The sequence below is a fragment of the Sorex fumeus genome, unplaced genomic scaffold, assembly GCF_029834395.1.
Source record: "Sorex fumeus unplaced genomic scaffold, SorFum_2.1 ptg000035l, whole genome shotgun sequence".
NCBI classification, from domain to species: domain Eukaryota; kingdom Metazoa; phylum Chordata; class Mammalia; order Eulipotyphla; family Soricidae; genus Sorex; species Sorex fumeus.
This window is the reverse complement of record NW_026606092.1, coordinates 9,617,857-9,638,042: the sequence shown is the minus strand read 5'-3', so window position 1 is coordinate 9,638,042 and position 20,186 is coordinate 9,617,857. Positions and strand designations below refer to the sequence as shown.

General features: G+C 37.1%; 1 pseudogene; it reads left to right on the top strand.

The window, feature by feature from the left end:
• LOC130026839 (polycomb protein eed-like) overlaps positions 1 to 11,272 on the top strand; it is a 117,807-nt pseudogene extending 106,535 nt beyond the window's left edge.
• The last annotated feature ends 8,914 nt before the right edge of the window (positions 11,273 to 20,186 follow it).

Genomic DNA, 20,186 nt, shown 5'->3' with positions numbered 1-20,186 from the left:
GAAGCCATCTGGTTCTGAGTTTTTTTGTATGGGGAGACTTGATTACTGTTTTGATTTCTGTACTTGTGATGAATCTCTTTGAGTTTTCTATTTCAGTCTGGTTCTATTTCAGTCTTCGAATGTTATATGTTTCTAAGAATGTCTCCATTTATGCTGGTTTGTCCAATTTGTTTTCATATATTAATTGTTCATAGTACTCTCTTATGATATTTTTATTTTTCTATGTAGTTGTTGTTGCATTCCTTTTTTTATAATGCTGTGTTTCAATCTTTATTTTGCTAATTTCTGCTTTATATTTATTAATCTTTTGCATCTACTGACTTCTTTTTTTTTCTTTAGTATAAAACAAACTTTTTAAAATAAGTGATTCTTCTTATTTGCCTAAAGGCCTGTTTTCCTATAAATATCTCTTCTAGCATTGATTTTTATCTGTCCTATATAATTGATTATCTTTATTTATGTTAGTTTAATATGAGGTTTATGTAGTTTAAATATAATTAGTTTAATATGAGTCCATAGGTGATGCTATGGATTAAACCCAGATTGGCAGCATGGAAGAAAAGAGCCCTACCCACTTTACTATCTCTTTGGCCTTTAATCTTTATTAGTATGAATACCTGTTTTGTTTTTAACCAATCCCTAGGGCTTCTCAGTAAATAATGGCATATTTAAAATTGCAAAAAATTCATCTCTAATCTTTCTCTGATAATGAAAAATAACTTGCTCAATTTATTAAAAGTAAAGCATTTGTTAAAGTAAAGGTGGATAAGAAACCATGTTTTGGTAATATGCCTTTCTATAGAAAGAAAGGTGATGGAACAAGTATATTCTGAAACATTTCTAAATTGCACCTTTGACTTTCTCATTGACCCAATATTCGTTCAGCAACATGTTGTTTATCTTCTACTGTAAGAAGGTTACAATTGTAATTGTAGGTTAATTTCTAGGTCCATATAATTATAATCTGAAAACATCCTTATTATTTCAATTTTCATAAGCTCATTGAAACTTACTTTGTATACAAAACATGGCAAATCCTTGAGAAAGCTTCACAAGTACATGAAAAGTGTGTGTTCTAGAGTTTTATATTGAATAATACAAAAATCTTTATGCAGTCTATACCATCTAGTTTGTCATATAGGGAACTTGTTTTCTTGATGGCTTTCTATTTGGGTGATCTTTCCATTGTAGTTAGTGATGTGTTAACTTTTCCCACAGTGATGATGCTGCCATCAATTACTTGATTTAGGTCTTTGATATACTTTGAGCTATTCTGCTTGGTGTGTCTATTTTAATATATGTATTATATTACGCTTATCATATCATTGCTTTGCTTTGGTACACTATCCTTGTCTCTTGCTGACAATTGTAGTAGAGGTTTCTTGTATCTAAGTATAGTATTTCCTACCTTTTAAATTTTTCCATTGGTTTGGTGTAGAAGTTTTTATTCTACACTTTAAATCTAAACAGAGTTAGATTCACTAAATCTATTATTTGTATTTTAACTTGAATAAGCAACTTTAAGCAGCATATCATTTAGTTTTGCTTTTTTTAGTCCATTTTTCCTCCTTAGCCTTTTTGTTTAGTGAATTCAGTCTGTTTACAATAAGCGGGTTTACTTGCTATTGCACTTAGTCTTCACATTTATGCTTCGATTTATACCTTTATTCAATTATTTTGTGGACTTTTAAGTTTCAGAAATAGTTCTTTCCAACATTTCTTATAAGGGAGATCTAGTCTTGATAAATCCATTTATTTATTTATTCCTTTTTGTTTGTTTGTTTGTTTGTTTTTGAGTAATGCCTGGTGATGCCCAGGGCTTACTCCTGGCACTGCTCAGGAGACCATATGGGATGCCTGAGACTGAAACCTGGTTGGCTGCATGCAAGGCAAACATCACATCCTCTCTACTATTGCTTCAGCCCTGATAAACACTCTTAGTGTTCATTTATCTGGGGACACCTTTATTTCTTCGTCATATCTGATAGAGCATTTTAAACAATATAGTATCTTTGTATGACAATTTTATCTTTGGCTCTTATCAACATCATTCCATTATTTATTGGCCTACAGAGTTCCTGCTGAGAAATACAATAGAAGCCTAATGGGAGTATTTTTAAAAAATTTCTTGGTTTTTATGCACTTACACTTTCAATCTTCTTTTTGGGACTTGACCATCCAGTCGTGGTGCTTGAACACACTTGAAAGGGGTTGGGCATATGATCACTGTGGTACTGCTACAGGTTCTGGTTGAATTGCTCATGAGAGGTCATCATGGTGTTCACACAGTGCTGCCCAGGGCGTGTACTCTAAGAGTGTTTCTCATACATACCTGGCAATACTCCAGATATGTCACACTCAGTTGCAGTGTCTGGGATGGGGTAGGGTATTTCTCAAACAGCAAAATAATGGTTGTTCTTGGTGTATGTCAGTGATAATAGGAATCAAACTTGTGACTTCATGCTTGAAAATGAGGTTCTTTTAGCCACTGAGCCAAACCCAAGCCCATAAGTCAACATTAGTCAGAGAATGACTCTCTGAGCAGGATTGCAGATAAGGAACTGTATCCATTTTTCACATTGGAACCTGATAACCTTCAAGCTCCATCTCTCCTTCCACCACTCAACCCATCTCAAGCAAAGCTGGGAGGAAAATTGTGCACTGTCTTCCTTGGTCCTGGAAGAAAGCTCAAACTTCGTAAACTTTACCCAAGCCCAAGCCCTAAGGAACATAAAAGCCAATGCCAATCACCTCATTTGTTCTTTCAAGTCATTGTGGGAGCCACTTGGGGGCTTGCCTTACTCTCCCTGAAAGCATTCATCGACAAGAAATATCCTCCAACACCATTCATGTGTATATGGTGGTACTAACCTTAACATAAGAACCAAATTTTCTATGAGAGATTGACTACTCAACCTGGGCACCTGCAAGATCATGATAATCGTCACTGAGACCTAAATAAAGAGAAGGGAAAATGGAAGAAGGAAGAAGGAGTTGGTCCTTAATTCTCTTTAAATAGGAAGAAATCATTTTGTACGGGGAATTCCAGTGAATGTGGAATGAACATATTACTCATTTATTAGCTATCATTAAATAAATCTCTATACAAAATAGATACAAATGTAAGTAGATGCATTACAAAAGTAAACCCTCTCAGAACACATAAACAAAAAACAATCAAACACATCATTATAGTCAAGATATGCCACACATGAGGCAATGAATGTATGTTATCCTGACACACTTTGTTTTATAATCCAGTATATTCTCCACCCTCATCCAGCTAATTAGTACTGTGGTAACATTCTAGAACTTCTTTACTCTACTTATCCTTCCAATGGAATCTTATGTATATCATATGCTTTCTCCATTTATTTCAACATCTTGTTCTTTTTCCTTTTATAGGTGTCACTGATGCAATTTGATCTTCAAGCTCAGATACTCTTTCTATCATGAGATTGAGTCTACTTGATTACCTTTCCAAGTTAGATTAAATTTTATTCAGTCTCATCATACATGTCATCTGTGTTTGAAATTATTTAGTATTTTCAATCAATCCATTTGATGAACCATTACTTATTTTCTCCTCTGTCTTTGGTAAGAATTCCCATGTTTGGGTTGGAGACATAGTACAGGAGTTAAGACACTTTCCTTAAAGACAACCAACCCAGTTCAAGTTCTGGCCCTTTATAAGGTCCCCGGAATACCATCAGTAGTGATCCCTGAGACTAGCCTGGTATACCTCCCCCAAGCCCTCTACCACACATACAAAAAATTCCTAAATTCAATAAGTTTTGTTACTCTTTCTTCCTTTGTCTGTTGTTGCTTCCAATTCTGAATCTTTATGCAGTTTGTTGGAGTTTTTGTTTGTTTGTTTGTTTTGCTTTATTTGGGAATTCCATCTTATTTTTGCAATAATTAACTGCAATTTTTTCTTGAGACCTCTGAGCTAGCTTCTCTTGTTTTCCTGCAGGTGGCACTAAGTATTTAGTGTAAGTTTCCTTTGTTTTTGTAGCTATGCCAGGAAGGAAAAGACAGTCATATCAAAACCTGAATGGATAGTTTTTTTTGTAGAGGTCCTTTACCTCCTTAGTTAGGCTGATTCCAAGGTACTTGATTTTCTGGGGTACGATTGTGAATGGGATTGCTTTTTTTTAATGTCTCTTTCCTCTGTCTCATTATTTGCATATAGGAAGGCCATGGATTTTTGGGTATTGATTTTACTTGTGACTTTACTATACAAGTCTATTGTCTCTAGGAGTTTCTTAATAGAGGCTTTGGGATTCTTTAGATATAGTATCATATCATCTGTGAATAGTGAGAGCTTGATTTCTTCCTTTCCTATCTGGATGCCCTTAATATTGTTTTACTGCCTAACCGCTATTGCAAGTACTTCCAGTACTATATTGAACATAAGTGGTGAGAATAGGCATCCTTGTCTTGTCCCTGACCTTAAAGGAAAGGCCCTTAGTCTTTTCCCCATTGAGGATAATGCTTGCCATAGGTTTGTCATGGATGGCTTTGACTATCTTGAGGAAAGTTACTTCAAAACCCATTTTGGTGAGAGTTTTTATCATAAACGGGTTTGGATCATGTCAAATGCTTTCTCTGCGTCTATTGACATGATCATATGGTTTTTATTTTTACTTTTGTTGATATGATGGATTATGTTGATTGATTTCTGAGTATTAAACCATCCTTGCATCCCCGGGATGAATCCCACTTGGTTGTGGTATATGATCTTTTTGCTGAGTTGTTGGATTCTATTTGCTAATATTTTGTTGAGGATCTTTGCATCCGTGTTCATCAAGGATATTGGCCTATAGTTTTCTTTGTTAGTGTTGTCTTTGTTTGATTTCGGTATAGGAAGATATGTGCCTCATAGAAACTAATTGGAAGGATTCCTGTTTTTGCAATTTCCTGGAAAGTCTTGAGAAGAACTGGCAACAGGTTTTCTTTAAATGTGTGCAAGAATTCACTAGTGAATTCATCTGGGCCTGGGCTTTGGTTTTTGGGAAGACTTTTATTTACAGTTTCAATTTTCTTGATACTAATGGGTCTATCTGGGGGGGAGTGGGATGGACACGTATCATATCATGGTGGGGAATGGGCACTGGTGGAGGGATGGGTGGATGGGTACTCAAGCATTGTATGATTGAAACACAAGCACCAAAGTTTGCAAGTCTCTAACTGTACTTCACAGTGATTCACTAATAAAAAAAACTGTATGAATTATTAGTGGGGGACGGGTGGGGACAGCCCAAAAGAGAGCTCCATGATGCCTCTGATGTGGCTGTTTCAGTTTCTTGTTCCTGCTGATAAATGGTTTCAGAGTCTCTAAATCTAGCACAGGGCTGGCTGGCTGGCTGGCTTTACTATTTCCTGATGGTCCTGAATCCAGTAGCTTCTTTTGCTTCCTCCCATAGTTCAAGTTACCAAAGTACAGACTCTCCCTTTTGTTCAAATTCAGAATAGATTTTATTTAAGAGAATGAAAGAAAGAAGGGAAAGGGCAGAATGCCTTCAATACTACAGGGGGTGTCTCATAAATAGATTTTCCCTGAATAGCTTTTTACCTCTGATTGAAAGATGGAACATTTTCCTTCTGTTTCAATTTTCTACCTCTTTTGTCATGAGCCAATACCCAAGACTTCTCAGTAAACAATGGAGTATTCCAAATTGGAAAAAATCCCTAATATTTCTGTGTTTATAGATAACAACTACCAAACTTATTAAAAACAAACGATTTAATAAAGAAAGCATGGAGAGAAAACTATGCTAAAGGTAGTATGCCTTATCATAAAAATAAGATCCTAGTTACACAAAGATGAATGAACAAGTATATTTAAGTTGGTTTGATTTAGCAAATAAGCCCCCAGCATGATCCAGACAAAAATTGGTTTATTGATTGCAGTAGCGTCGTTCACGAAGAGACTTGAAAAACAACTTATGCTGTTAGCCTGACCAGCAAAACGGAAACCAGAATCTGGCCAGAGTAAACTTGAACTCAAATGATGAAAATAGTTGCTCTAACTCAAGCCTGTAAATTGGTTTAAAGGAAGCTAAGTGTTAGAGTAAATTTTTGTACTGATTCTAAATATGTTTTCTTAGTCTTACATGCTCATGCTGCAGTATGGAAGGAAGTGATATTGAAGAGCTAAAAATAGTCCAATAACGAATGAAATTTTAAAGCATTCGAGGTAGCACAGGCCTCCAAAGAAATAACAATTATGCATTGCAGGGGCCATCATGAAAGAAGATATTGAGATAAATGAGGAAAAAAGCTAAGTGGATGCCATAGCTAGGAGGATGCCCCTTAATTATTGTTCAATTATGGGACTTATACTCTATCTAGAGAATATATTAAGGGAGAAAACTTTGAAGGAGAGGAACAAAGAGCATTGCAACAAGGTTTCCAAAAGGAAATTAAGGGATGGTTTATTAAATAAGAGAAATTATTATTCCATATCCAAATGCATTGGAAAGTAACTAATGAGTTTCATGAGGCATTCCTACTAGGTAAAGAAGTTATCACTATTTGGTATTATACATAGATGATCCTACAACCTCCACTAAAAACTATTAGAAACAATAAACCAAAACAGTAGATTATCAGGCTACAAAATCAAGAAAAAAAATGGGTTACACAAAAAAATGGGTTACAATTGTCTATGAAAATAATGAAACAGCAAAGAAAAAATTTAAGAGCCGCCTCCTTATAATAGAGCCCCCAAACATTTAAAAAAAAGAATGAATTTACCAATGAATGTGAAATTTTATGTATATATATATCGATGGTCACAATGGTCACGATCCTCCCATTATTCATCGATTTGCTCGAGCGGGCCCAGTAACATCTCCATCGTGAGACTTGTTGTTACTGTGTTTGGCATATCGAATATGTCACGTGCGGGGCGAGATATATAAAGTTATGTCATTATTTTAAAAAAATAGAGGAGGACACCAGGAAATGAAAAATATTCTATGTCCATAAATTGGAAGAATTGACATTGTGAATAAAAAAAACTTTAACTAAAAACATTATTCAGATTAACCCTATGAAAGTTCCAAAGCCATTGTTTAAGAATTTAGAATAAATGATGCTTAAATTTTTATGGAACAATAAAATTCCACAAAAACCCAAGCAATGCTTAGAAAAACAGAAAATATGATGCATCACACTCTTTGACATTAAATTACATTATAAAGCAAGTAATGAATAATGAAAAAAAGAGACTTTCAGACAAATGGACTGCTATTGAGAGTGCAGAAGGAAACCCATAGATGTATGGGTAGTTAATTAATGACAAATGTATCAAGTACAGGGAGACACTTTCTTCAACAAATGGTGTTATGAAAACAGGATATCTACATGCAAAAAAAAGTGTTAAATTTGACTCCTGTGCCACACTATGTACAAAAACACAGTCACTGTCACAGTCGCTGTCCTCCCATTGTTCATCAATTTGCTCTAGTGGGCCCAGTAACATAGTTACATAGTGACGCTAGTTACTGTGTTTGGCACATCAGATACGTCATGGGTAGCTTGCCAGGCTTTGCCATGTGGGCGAGATACTCTCAGTAGCTCATGGGGATCTCTGAGAGGGGCAGAGGAATCGAACCCGGGTCGGCCCGGTCAGTCACATGCAACGCAAACGCCTTACCCTCTGTGCTATTGATCCAGCCCATGTACAAAAATATAATTCAAAAATTCAAAAACTCAAAAAAAGATCTCAGTATTCATTCAGAATCCATCAGATTCATAGAGAAAAACAAAGGCAGAACTTTCCATGTTATCAGTCTCAGAAGTGTTTTTGAATAGTTTTCATTGGCAAAGAAATCACAAACAAAATGAAACAAACAGATCTACATAAAAGTAAAATATTTTTTTCCTGAAAAAGAAATGTGACTGAAATAAAAGAACACACTACTGAATGGAAGAAATGTTTGCATACAGCGGGTAGGGCGTTCGCCTTCCAAGCGGCCAACGTGGCCGAACCGAGTTCGATTCCTCCGCCCCTCTCGGAGAGCCCGGTAAGCTACCAAGAGTATTCGATATGCCAGACACAGTAACAACAAAGTCTCCAATGGAGACGTTACTGGGCCCGCTCGAGCAAATCGACGATCAACGGGAGGGCCATTTATGTGACAAAGAACTAATATCCAAGATACAAAAATCACATAGCTTAGCAGCAAAAAAAAAAATTAAAATTAAAAAAAGAACAAAAATGGAGAGAGAAGATGATCAGACATTTTCTCAAAGACACATATGTAAAATGAAAAGACAAACATATGAAAAAGTATTGAGCACACTATATATCATAGAAAATGTCAATGAAAATAACCATCAAATATCTTCTCATTCCAATGCAAATGGTTATACCACAAAGAATGGAAAAGACTGACGTAGACTGAGGTGAAAATGAATATTTCATTCATTATTATAGGAATGTTCTTTGGTTCAGCCTTTATGGAAAACAGAGTGGAGCTCAAAAAAATTTTAAAAATAGCCCAGAACTTCTGTTCCTTGACACCTATAACAAAAAATCACTGCTTTGAATAGATATATGCACATCTGTCTTTATTTCAGTGCTATTAATAATAGCCAAATACTGAAGAAACCCAAATGCCCAATGACTAGATGAAAGATAAATAAATATATATTAAAGATTATCTCTAAATATTATATATTAAATATAGAGAGATAAAGATATATTTACACATGGAGTACTGATCAACTATAATAAAATATTGCCTATTTATTACATGGGTGGACTTATAGTGATTATGTTAAACAAAATAAATTTGGAAGCAAGGAAAAGTGCCAGCAGAATTCTCCCATATGTAATATCTTAAAAAGAAAAAACAGTTGGTTTGGAGTGATAGTACAGAGGGGCTACACCAGGGAAAGAGGGAATGTAAGAATGGGGAGAGGGGTCTATTGCTGAAGGGATGACACTATATTTTGTTGGCTGGTTTGATGATTACTATCATATCTGGAACTATGAACCTAATTCTTGATATTATATAATGTTATAAACCAATGATAAATCATTTAAAAATTATAAAATGCAGGCATTCCCCCAAAGTTACATATAATTTCAAGTTCTATGAAAATTCTTTGTTACTATTAAATATATATAGCAAACATTACTTAAATTAACAAAAAAGAGAAAATTATTTGAATATTCAGAGAAACTCTGAGAAAAATGAAGGATAAAGACATTACACTTTTGTCTTCACACTGTACAACAGAGCTTTAATAACCCAAACTGTATTGTTAGGGAACTGGTAGGGATGGAGGAATATGTCTGAGAGGAAAGTGTTGGCAGCTCTGGCGCTAACCAACATAACTCTGGTCAAGAAGCAGAAACTGAGTTGTAATAAGAATAACTTTTCAGATTTTTCTGGAGATAAGAGCAATGATGAAAGGCAGCTCAGATAGAGAAGGGAGCACCAAATAAAGGGGTGTTGGGAGGATCCTCCCAGGATGGGACAAGCATGCTGAAAGTAGACTATAGACCAAACATGATTGCCACTCAATGCCTCTCTTGCAAACCACATCACCCAAAAGGAGAGAGAGAGAGAACAAAAAGGAATGCCCTGCCACAGAGGCAGGGTGGGATGGGGGGGATGGGAGATGGGAGGGATACTGGGACCCGTGGTGGTGGAAAATGGTCACTGGTGCAGAGATGGGTACTTGATCATTGTATAACTGAAACCCAAGCACAAAAATTTGTAAGTCTATAACTGTACCTCATGGTGTTTCACTAACAAAAATTTAAAAAAAAAGAGTGATGATAGGCTGGAGCAATACCACAGCAGGTAGGGCATTTGCCTTGCTACACGGCTAACATGGGTTCAATTCCTCTGCCCTTTCAGAGAGCTCGGCAAGCTACAGAGAGTATCCTGCCCACACGGCAGAGCCTGGTAAGCTCCCCATGGCGTATTCAATATGCCAAAAACAGTAACAACAAGTCTCACAGTGGAGACATTACTGGTGCCCACCCAAGAATGATGATACAGTCAATATAGAAAATGTTACAAACACTGAACACCAGGAAGCACCCACAAATATTTACTATACCAATACACCTGGAAGAAAAATGGGGATGAGAGGCAAAATGTAAGTCAAACAAAAGATTTTTTGAATGTGTAAATAATTTCAAGGAAAATCCTAACTAAACATTTAAATGTCACAGTAAACAAAAAAATCAATTACTGTTTACAACCTTACAACATAACAGAGTTACCTTATATGAATGTCACTCACAAAAATAAATCTGATATGATGCAGATTTTGATAAAAACTTTTGTACTTGTGCATAAATATATGACATTAATCAAGTCATCCTCTGATGGTGGTGGATGAATCTAGGATTATCAATTCCATAATGATATAGTGTATTAAAAACTATGTTGTTCACCCAAAAGGAGAGAGAGAACAAAAGGGAATGCCCTGCCACAGTGGCAAGGGGGGATGGGGGGATGGGGGGGAGGGATATTATCCAGGGTGGTGGAAAATGGGCACTGGTGGAGGGATGGGTATTTGATCATGGTATGACCGAAACCCAAGCACAAAAATTTGTAAATCTACAACTGTACCTTATGGTGTTTCACTAATAAAAAATAAATTAAAAAAATATGTTGCTATTGAAATACTATCAATAAGATGGTATTTCAATAATATCAATAATCATTGATATCAGTTATTCTTGATTATTGATATCAATAATTATTGATGTTTCAAAAATCTCAATACTATCAATAAAATGGGCTGGAGTGATAGCACAGCTGGTAGGGTGTTTGCCTTGCATTTGGCCAACCCAGGTTCGATTCCTCTGTCCCTCTCAGAGAGCCCAGCAAGCTACCGAGAATATCCAGCCTGCACAGCAGAGCCTGACAAGCTCCCAGTGACGTATTCAATATGCCAAAAACAGTAACAACAAGTCTCACAATAGAGACATTACTGGTGCCTGCTCGAGCAAATCAATGAACAATGGGAGGACAGTGCTACAGTGCTACAATGCTATCAATAAGATGAAATTCCACCAAGAAATTCAACTCTTCTCTTTCTAGTAAGTAAATATCAGGCTTTGCAACTATAAAATACTCACACCTCTGGAGCAATATTTGTAGGCCTAGAAATGCACAAAAATGAAGTGCTAAGTGCTTATCATGAGACTTTGGGTGAAAATAATGTTCTATGGACCATTATTAGTTTGGAGGATCAATTCAAAGAGAATGATAAAAACACTTTAGAAATCCCTTGATTGCAATCTAAATGAATCTTTTAGATAATTTTTTTCCTTTGACTTTTCTACCAGAGACATAATAGGGATTTTTATACGGACCGCATGCAATAGTTTGTTGATTTTATGTTTGCCAATTATTATAAAAAGGGTTTATTGGTGCTGGAGCAATAGCACAGTGGGTGGGGCATTTGTCTTGCATGCAGCCAACCTGGGTTTGATTCTCAGCATCCCATGTGGTTCCCTTGAGCACCACCAGGAGTAATTCCTGAGTGCGGAGCCAGGAGTAACCCTGAGCATCTCCAGTTGTGACCCAAAAAGAAAGAAAAAAAAAAAGGTCTGGAAAATGGAGAATGGTATGGGCAATATTAAACCCAGTAAGTCTAATGTGACTATTCTTAGGTGATTTGATTACAGTTAATGTGACATTTGTTACTTGAAATTTTTCCATGTATATCTGGCCAAAGATGCTTGCACTGAGCAATTAGGTTGGCAAACTATGCTTGTGATCTAGAAGTAGAAGATTCTCTTGAAGCCAAATGCACAGTGCTGACTCATGTGAATGTGATGCTGCTATTTGAAAAACCAGTTTTGGAAGAGATAACAGCATTGTTGCAATTGTTTGTGATGATGCAGGCATTTGATGGTAGCCCAAACTATATTCAAAATTGAGGTGTGTAAAACAGATTTAATGTATCTTCTTAGTAAGTGTACATAGAACATTTAGTTATCTACAGCATTCAAGTAGGCAGAATTGAGTACTGTCTTCTGATCAGGCCATACAGGTTTAAATTTAAAAAATTAATAACATAACTGTATGGAAATAAAATTGAAAGTCCAGACATAAGAACTCATACATAGGGACACTTAATTATAGCAAAGGAGCTAAAAGCATAAAATGGAAAAAGAAGTTCTTTGATCAAAGGCAGAGAAAACTAGACAGCTCACATGCAACAGAATAAAATGATCATTATTCTACATTACACACAAAATCTAACTCAAAACAGATTAATGATTTGAATATTAGACCTAAACTCATACAATATGCAATATAAAAACAAAAAGTAGCCATGATGCACTGTTGATTTGAATGATAACTTTGGTAATTTTACATCAATGGCAAGAGAAACAAAAGCAAAGTTAAACAAGTGCAATTACATCAAATATCCCACACTTAAAAACTTCTGTGCTACGGAACATCAAAACCTCGAGGAAATGGATAAATTCCTAGACTCCTACAGACTCCCAAGGCTGAACCAAGAAGACCTGGAATACCTGAACAGACCTATCACCATCAAGGAAATTGAAATGGTAATAAAAAGTCTCCCCAAGCACAAAAGTCCTGGCCCGGATGGATTCACTAGTGAATTCTTCCAAATCTTTAAAGAGGACTTACTCCCGATGCTCTTTAAGCTTTTCCACGAAATTGAAATATCAAAAACACTTCCGAACAGTTTCTACGAAGCAAATATCACACTGATACCAAAAGCAGACGGAGATACCACAAAGAAAGAGAATTGCAGGCCGATATCCCTGATGAACACAGATGCAAAGATCCTCAACAAACTACTAGCAAATAGAATCCAACTACTCATCAAAAAGATCATACACCATGAACAAGTAGGATTCATCCCAGGGATGCAAGGATGGTTTAACATTCGGAAATCAATCAACATAATCCACCATATCAACAAAAGAAAAGATAAAAAGCATATGATCATATCAATAGATGCAGAGAAAGCATTTGATAAGATCCAGCACCCCTTTATGATGAAAACCCTAGCCAAAATGGGTATAGAGGGGACCTTCCTCAACATAATTAAAGCCATCTACCACAAGCCTACAGCAAGCATCATCCTCAATGGGGAAAAACTGAGAGCCTTCCCTCTAAGATCAGGGACGAGACAGGGATGCCCACTCTCTCCACTGCTGTTCAATATAGTACTGGAAGTACTTGCAATAGCGATTAGGCAGGAAAAAGATATTAAGGGCATTCAGGTAGGAAAGGAAGAAATCAAGCTCTCACTATTCGCAGATGATATGATACTCTACTTAGAGAACCCAATAACTTCCACCAAAAAACTCCTAGAAACAATAGACTCGTATAGTAAAGTTGCAGGTTATAAAATCAATACCCAAAAGTCCATGGCTTTCCTATACGCAAACAGTGAGAGAGAAGAAAGCAACATGAAAAAAACAATCCCGTTCACAATTGTGCCCCAGAAAATCAAGTACCTAGGAATCAGCATAACTAAGGAAGTAAAGGACCTGTACAAAGAAAACTACAAAACGCTACTTCAGGAAATAAAAGAGGACATGAGGAAATGGAAAGATATCCACTGCTTATGGGTCGGGAGACTTAACATTGTCAAAATGGCAATACTACCAAAAGCATTGTATAAATTCAATGCAATCCCTATAAGGATACCCATGACATTCTTCAAAGAAATGGAGCAAACACTCCTGAAATTTATATGGAACAATAAGCCCCCACGAATAGCTAAAGCAATTCTTGGGAAAAAGAAAATGGGAGGAATCAACCTCCCGAACTTCAAACTGTACTACAAAGCAGTAATAATTAAAACAGCATGGTACTGGAGCAAAGGCAGAACTGCAGACCAATGGAACAGGGTTGAATACACTGACATCTCTCCTCAATCATATGCTCATCTAATCTTTGATAAAGGTGCAAGTAATGTGAAGTGGAGTAAGGAAAGCCTCTTTAATAAATTGTGTTGGCATCACTGGACAGCTACATGCAAAAAACTAGGCTCAGAACTCTGCCTAACACCATGTACAAAAGTAAGATCAAAATGGATTAAAGACCTCAACATCAGACCAGAAACCATAAGGTTCATTGAAGATAAAATTGGCAAAACCCTCCATGACATTGAAGCTAATGGTATCTTCAAAGATGCCACGCCACTGGCCGAGCAAGTGAAAACAGAGATAGATAAATGGGACTATCTTAAACTAAGAAGCTTCTGCACCTCCAAAGAAACAGTGACCAAAATACAAAGACAGTCTACAGAATGGGAAAGGATATTCACCGAATAAACATCTGACAAGGGGTTGATATCCAGGATATACAAAATACTGGTTAAACTCCACAAGAAGAAAACATCCAACCCCATCCAAAAATGGGGCAATGAAATGAACAGAAACTTTCTCAAAGAAGAAATCTGAATGGCAAAAAAGCACATGAGAAAATGCTCTACATCATTAATCATCAGGGAGATGCAGATCAAAACCACAATGAGATACCATCTCACACCTCAGAGACTAGCCCACATTCAAAAGAACAAAAGCAACCGATGCTGGCTTGGATGTGGCGAGAAAGGGACACTCCTTCACTGTTGGTGGGAATGTCCACTGGTTCAGCCCTTCTGGAAAACAGTATGGATGATTCTCAAAAAATTAGAAATTGAGCTCCCATTTGACCCAGCAATACCACTCCTGGGAATATATCCCAGAGAGGCAAAAATGTATAGTCGAAGTGACATCTGCACTTGTTTGTTCATTGCAGCACTCTTTACAATAGCCAGAAACTGGAAGAAACCTGAGTGCCCAAGAACAGATGACTGGTTAAAGAAACTTTGGTACATCTACACAATGGAGTACTATGTAGCGCTTAGAAAAGATGAAGTCATGAAATTTACATACAAGTGGTACAATATGGAAAGTATCATGCTAAGCGAAATTTTTCAGAAAGAGAGGGATAGACATAGAAAGATTGCATTCATCTGGGGGATATAAAGTAACAAAGTATGAGATTAATACCCAAGAATAGCTGAGATCAGCACCAGGAGGATTACTCCATAACTTAGAGGCCAGCCGGGTATCCTAGAGGAAAGGGCAGTTCAGATAGAGAAGGGAGCACCAAATAAAGGATGTTTGGAGGATCCTCCCAGGAGGGGAGATGCATGTCGAAAGTAGACTATGGACTGAACATGTTTGCCACTCAATGCCTCTTTTGCAGACCACAACACCCAAAAGGAGAGAGAGAACACAGGGGATTGCCCTGCCACAGAGACAGGGGGGATGGGGGGATGGGGGTGGGAGGGATATTATCCATGGTGGTGGAAAATGGGCACTGGTGGAGGGATGGGTATCTGATCATTGTATAATTGAAACCAAAACACAAAAAATTGTAAAAAAAAAAAAAAAAAACTTCTGTGCTAAAAAAAAAAAACTACCATTATGATAAAAGGACATCATACTGATTGACAGAAAATATTCATATGCCACATATTTGATCGGGAAAAAATCTAAGGAGCTCACAAGACTCAACAGTAAGAAAACAACCTCCTTAAAAAAATGCAGAGAATAACTAAACTGATACTTTATCAGATAAAACATCCACGTAGTCAGCAAGCACATGAAAAAAAATGTTTACTGACACTCATTATCAAGAAAGTGAAAATCTGGAGGACATTGATTATCACCTCATATCTGTAAGAGTGGTCTTTATCAAAAGGATGAGATACTATAATTGCTGACAAGAGTGCAAAATAATATGAGTGTTCAGATAGTGTTGATGAGGTGGAACTGACATTCATTCTGCCTCCATGGAAAACATGGTGGTTTCTCAAAATTTCACAAATAGATCTACCATGTAGCACTGTAGCACTGTCCTCCCATTGTTCATCGATTTGCTCAAGGAGGCCCATTAACGTCTCCATTGTGAGACTTGTTACTGCATTTGGCATATCGAATACGTCACGGGTAGCTTGCCAGGCTTTACCGTGCGGGTGAGATACTCTCAGCAGCTTGCCAGGCTCTCCGAGAGGGGTGGAGGAATCCAATTCAGGCTGACCATGTCGGCCTGTGCAAGGCAAATAAATGCCCCACCTGCTGTGCTATCGCTCCAGCCCTGTATGATCCAGCAATTTCACTCTTAGCATTTCTCTGTTGAACATTAAAAAAAATCAAGGAAAAATATAAGTACATCTATGTCCATTGCATTTTTATTTACAACTAGGATATGAAAAAATTACAAGTGCTTAAGCACAGATAATTGAATGAAGATGTGGCAAGCACATACACACATACAGAGAGAGAGAGAGAGAGAGGAGAGAGAGAGAGCAGTACTCAGCTAAGTAAAGTCTTGCCATTACAAAAACATTGATGGAACATTGATGAAGGCATATATTTTAATAAATAGAGTAAGGAGTACAAGTGCTAGATTGATTACTCAGCCATGCGGGACAGAATTAAAGCAAGGGAACAGTCAAAGCCTTGGATTCTCACAACTAATATGAGGTTTCCTGAGCCAGGTGGGAGTAAGGGATCAAAAAGGTTGGGTGGGGAAGGCTGAAGCAATAGTACAGAAGGGACTGTGTGGAGTAATTCCTGAGTACATAGTCAAGAAAACCCTGAGCTTCGTCAGGTGTGACCCAACAAGCAAGAAAAAAAAATAGTTTTGTGTATCCAGTGAACTGTGTTATCAGTGACTTGGGACTTTATTGGTAGGCAGGGTGTGGTATTATACATTCTAAGATGTCTGCCTGTACTCTTATAATATTTTAAATCCTATAAATCAATGTTGCCTTTATAATTTAAAATGTATAAATACATAAGCAAAGAAAAAACTGCAACAGATTGAAAAAATGAATGAAAAATGCATAAACTGAGGAGACTGTATAGATTATGAGAATTCCAACTTGCCGCCAGGAGAAGATTTGTATGTAAGGAAGCCATAGTGTGTGCAGGGTTTAGGGAATGAGGGAGAAGGGTGGGGATTTCACTTGATTCGTATTTACTCTGCAAGTGTAGATTTTCTTAGATGAAAGAAGTCACATTTCAAAGATAATCCCACAACTTTATAAAACACCCATTTTCTTTTTTGTTTGTATGTTTGTTTTGTTTGGGAGTCACACCCAGCCCCCAGTCCCATGGTTCTCAGGACATACTCGAGGCTTACTGCTGGCTCTGCACTCAGGAATAATTCTTGTCAGATTCCAGGGACCACATAGAATGCTAGAGATCTAAATCCAGTCCTCTGAATGTGAGACAAACTCCCTACTCACACCCTCACATAAAATACCCATTTTCATTCTTTTTCTAAAGAGTTAAGGGAATGACAATCATTTTTCTAATCAAAGGAAGGGAATGAGTTATATATTCTTTTAGCATACGGTTCACAATTAACTTCAGCTCATAGTACTCTGCATGCCAGAGAGAAGAAAGCCTGAGCAATTCAGTTTGGTTCTGAGAATCTTGGAGAGCACTGTTCTGAGCAATGTCAACAACCACTTTTTATTTATTTATTTATTTATTTATTTATTTAATTTTTGCTTTTTGGGTCACACCTGGCGATGCTCAGGGGTTACTCCTGGCTTTGCACTCAGGAATCACTCCTGGCAGTGCTCAGGGGTCCATATGGAATGCTGGGAAACGAACCCGGGTTGGCCGCGTGCAAGGCAAATGCCCTACCTGCTGTGCTATCACTCCAGCTCCCAACACCACTTTTTAAAATTAAATGCAAAGTGTCTTGGATTGCCTCCTATCAGAAACACTTTCTTTATTCTACAACCGACTTTCTAATAATTCTGTTTAGTTTTGTTGACAATATTCTTAATATCATAAAACATTGTAACTACTTAATTCATATCAAATGTTAAATTCCAGGACTGAAATACTGAGATATTTTAGGTATGATGAGTTAGAAGAGAAGGAAGCCTAAATACCCGACTATCTTCTGCTTTGTCATTAATTACTTGCATGTGTTCTGACAGGTCATATGACCTTTATTTCTTTATCTGTAAAATGAAAGTCTTGAACTAAGTCTAATTGATTCCTATGTTCTAATCCTGGTATGGACAATTCACGCTTGTGTGCCAACAGTCTCCCATGAGGGACCAGATTAGAAGACCTACTGCAGAGCCTTTTTATGATGTTGCAATGATGCCCATGGATTTCTTGTTACTAAAAAGAAGGAAATAAAAGAGAACCTTGCTAACATCTACTAATCATGAATCTATGCAATGGTGACAGTTAATCTTCTCTTCCTATTAATAGATGCAGATGCCTAGGGGCTTAACATTTTCCTACTAGCTTAATAAGGAGAAAAAGATTGAAGGGGAGGCAGACAGAGAAGCCTAATTGCATAGTTAGCAGCAAATGCAGTGTGGCTCAAAGGGACAAACTCAAAAAGATGAGAAAGGCAAAATGGCAATTCAGCATTGCCCATGCCAGCAAGTTGTCCCCACAGGAAATTAAAAGGAAGTCATTTTTGATGTGTTTTGGTGCATTTCTAGAAGTGCATTTGATTATAAACCTGGAGGGGTTAAGGCATATGTTGCTTTCAATACTAGTTTGAGCTCCTGTACTACATAAACCCCCGCACCAACAGTTTTGGCCCTGGAAACCCTGAGCTGGCACTACAGAAGCTAAGCAGAACCTTGAGCTCTTTCATTAAACTACATACCCAGTTGGCCAAGATTTTCTTGGTGTGGCCCGGGATTTTTTGAGAACCACTTGGACAAGTAAAACTATAAAAAATCCTAAGAACCCTTTCACGCCAATGACTTGCCCAGCGATACAAAACAAAGTTAAACATATGTTGAGTTCCCTGAATGCACCATATAAGGCTTTCTTCAAGAAGGCAATAAAAGGCCCTCCCGTTGATCATCAATTTGCTCGAGCAGGCCCAGTAATGTCTCCATTGGAGACTTTGTTGTTACTGTGTCTGGCATATCGAATACTCTCGGTAGCTTGCCGGGCTCTCCGAGAGGGGCAGAGGAATATATACATATATACATAAATTCAAATCTTTGGCTTTGGGAAACCATTAACATTTCCAATTCAAAAAGTTATCAGTTGTTACTACATATGTCATTTGATAGAGACCCCGAAGCAATAGCACAGTAGGTAGGGCATCTGTCTTGCATGGTGGTGGGCCCAGTTTGACCCTTAGCATCCCATATGGGCCCCTGAGCCCACCAGGAGTGATCCCTAATCCCAGAGCTAGAATTAAGCCCTTAACATCACCAGGTGTGGCCCTGTCCCAGGCAATAAGGAGTTTGATAGCTATTTAAAAACAGAAATCCTGAGTCATAAATGTTTGCTAAATGGAAAATCATTATGTATATAGGTGACATTTTGTATTGTTTGCTAGTTTCATTTCTGAATTAAATGGATTTCTATAACATCTAATGTAACAATTTCCCTAACAGTTTCCTTGACTTCCTCAAATAATTTGGTTTAGTACGGAAAAACAATCCTTGAAAATAGTGCATAAATTAAGAAGAAAGAGTAAGTGTATGTAATGGACTAATTCTTGAACATTGAATGAATTCATATTTTTACAAATATTTCCTTAACAAACAGTTAAAATGGTTGGTAATTTATCACTGAAAAGGCTGGAGTTTATGCTTTGCATGCACCAGGCAAAGGGTTTGATTCCCCTATACTGCACAGTCTCCTGAACACCTCCAGGATAGCCCTTGGGGTCAGTTCAGAGTCCAGAAAACCCAAAACTAAAGAACATTCACCAAACCAATCAATGTTATAATGAACCACATTGTTTGGAATGATATTTTTACTCAGGAACTACTCAATAATTAAAAATTAAACAGTCTCATGTGAGTGCGTTCTCTGAGCAAGAATTTCTAGTAGATATTGAACACACTGGGTATGAAAAGTTAATTGCCTTGGCCCTAGTAAGTTTGGAAAGCAAAGGAGTTATTTACAGATAAGAAAACCTCTGGTGAACTTTTTGTATTTCCCCAATTGGCAAAGTGTGTGCTAGGATTCTGGGAAGCCTGAGGAAACTAATGTCTACTGTTACTTTAATGAAAGTTAGAGTTAGAAAGTTAACTCTCAAGAAAGTTATATAATTTAAAATAAATATGAGAGCTTTGCCTCAGGCTGTTTGGAGAGTCAGGAAAGGGCTCATAGCAGACACAGTATTTATGTTTAAGATGCAGTTTTG